The 2,730-nt window shown below is 43.3% G+C and overlaps 1 pseudogene; it reads left to right on the top strand.

Moving 5' to 3' along the window:
- The first annotated feature begins 1,537 nt into the window (after positions 1-1,537).
- On the top strand, positions 1,538-1,638 carry LOC127233586 (uncharacterized; annotated as a pseudogene).
- Positions 1,639-2,730: the final 1,092 nt, after the last annotated feature.

Below are 2,730 nucleotides of genomic sequence, written 5' to 3' on the forward strand. Positions count from 1 at the left end.
GGATTGAGCTTGTCTTTGTAGGAATTGTAGGTATTTCTCTCTAGAATATGAATATATGGTTTTTCAATTACCAAGATGGTTCATGCAGCACAGGCACTTTCTGTGTAAGCCTGACAATTCATATTCCATCCCTGGAAGGACAAAGGAGAGAACTGTCTCCAGAAGGTTGCCCTCTGACCTCCTTACATGTGCTATGACATGAGCACACATACACACACCAAAAATTGTCTTTTTGAGGCAGAGTATCATCACTATGTAGCCCCAGTTGGCTTGAAATTCACTGTGGAGACCAGGGGTGGCCTGGAACTCACAGAGGTCCCCCTGCCTCTGCCTCCTGAGTGCTGGGACTAAATGATGACAGCAGGAGATAGAAATTGGCTACTTGGTCAGAGTAAAAAGGTTCCAAAGAAAAATAGCCATTTTGTTTTGTTGTTGTTGTTGTTTTGTTTGTTTGTTTTTCTAGGCTAAAGCCAGAAATATCTTTGGGCTTCTAAGCACAGAGGCTAACAATGCGAAAAATATTTGGGGGCTCTGGTCCCTTACCTATTCCTAAATCATTTTAGGGTGGATAGTTAGAGCAGAAAAACTCCTGGCCCCAAGAATGGAATCTCTGGCCTGGGTGGAGACCTAACATTCCTGTTGGTTCACTTTGGCTAAGGACTACCTCTGGGAAGGTGTAGTCAGTCACCTTAAGCCATGCTAAAGAGATAAGCGGAATAATTGGTCCTTTAAAGACATACCAGGCTTTCTTTCACATCCTGGGCTTCCTTACTCTCTCTCTCTCTCTAAACTTCCTCCCTGCCAAGTGGCTGCTTGTCAGTCCTGTGTCTGATCTCCATGCCAGCTTAGACTGTGTGGCTTTTCTCTCTTCTTCTCCATCCTCTTCCAGGCAGCTGCTGAGGTTTTATAGCTTGACTGACCTGAGATTTTTTTTAACTCTAATAATACTTGGGCTGGAGAGATGGCTCAGAGATTAAAAGCACTCTCTGCCCTTCCAGAGGTCCTGTGTTCAATTCCCAGCAACCACATGGTGGCTTACAACCATCTGTAATGAGATCTGGTACCCTCTTCTGGCTTGCAGGCATACACACAGGCAGGATACTATATACTAAATAAATAAATCTTAAAACAAACAAACAAAAACCTCTAATAATACTGCCTTTGTGCTTCCATTTGACTACATTCTTATAATTTTGGTCATGAACCTAGCTAGCATTTTACTGCTGAGCCCTAGACTCTATTCTTAAATTCTTTTTATTAATGACACTAACAGCCCCAAGGGGGTCCTAGCCCTAATTTCTGTCACATAAAGATATGTGCCAGCACACCAGGAAATTTTTAAAAATTTCTTTTTATTTTATTTGTATAGGTGTTTGCCTGCATGCATGCCTGGTGCTGTATGAGACCAGAAAAGGGCACCAAATCCTCTGTAACTAAAGTTATAGATGATTGTGGGTGCTAAGCACCAAACCTGGGTCATCAGGAGGGGCAGCCAGTGTTTTAGCTGCTAAGCAACCCAGTTTAAAAAAATAATAATGTGCTCATGTCAGGATATATACTAAAATTGGGAAGATATGGAGGTTAGCATAGTCTCTGTGCAAGGATGAAATGCAGATTCATGAAGCATTCCATAGTTTGGTATCCACAAGTACTCTGACATCACAAGGTCTGTGATGCTGCCCTATACTGTCACCTTAGAACTGAAACTCAGCTGCTACATCTCTGCTGTCATTTCACAAAAATTAATTACTGATTAAAAAAAAGCATGCCTAGCCTTCTTATTGCAAGGACAAGTACATGACTCTTTTAAACTGGAATTAAAACCATAAACCCTGGCCTCCATTGGTAAGCTGTCTTTCATAGCTCACTGTGGACTATGGTCCGTTTCTGTGGGTCGTTGGGGCTTCATATCATCACAGAACCAGGTAATGTAGTCAACCCAGAGCTCAGAGTCTAGATATTCTTGTTTCTTTGGTAAGTGGCCACAGGTGGTGGTGATGAACAGGAGCAAGGTGTATAGCATACCTGTAACAGGGTCCATTTTCAAGATCTCTTCACCCAAGAGGAACCCATAAACTGGGTCATAGTTCAAATGGGGTCTCTTTGTTTTAGCAACTTTTCAAGTTTTAGTTTATCAGATCAAGTAAAATGTTAGTGGGCTGTACCCAACAGATCACCTGGGTCACAGCCTGTCAGGCTGACATTTCCCCACCTCTCTGGTAGCCAGTGCTGCCACTGGCTTCTACCACTCTGGGATTGGGTATTACTACTGTGATATAGGAGCCTACTTCATCAGTGGAGTCAGGGACTCAGTTCTTACTACTGTGATACAGGAGCCTACTTCATCAGTGGGGTCAGGGACTCAGTTGTTACTACTATGATACAGGAGCCTACTTCATCAGTGGGGTCAGGGACTCAGTTATTACTACTGTGATACAGGAGTCTACTTCATCAGTGAGGTCAGGGACTCGGTTATTACTATTATAATACAGGAGTCTACTTCATCAGTGGGGTCTGGGATCCAGTTCTTACTACTATGATACAGGAGTCTACTTCATCAGTGGGGTCAGGGATCCAGTTATTACTACTAAAATACAGGAGTCTACATCATCAGTGGGGTCTTACACTATCAGCACAGCTGCAGAGGAGAGCAAGCCCAACACTTCTGACACCACTGGTGTTCTTACCCATGAACCTCCCAAAGCTGTGGAAGGCCTGTCTCCTGGAAGA

The sequence above is a fragment of the Phodopus roborovskii genome, unplaced genomic scaffold, assembly GCF_943737965.1.
Source record: "Phodopus roborovskii unplaced genomic scaffold, PHOROB, whole genome shotgun sequence".
In the NCBI taxonomy this organism is placed as follows: domain Eukaryota; kingdom Metazoa; phylum Chordata; class Mammalia; order Rodentia; family Cricetidae; genus Phodopus; species Phodopus roborovskii.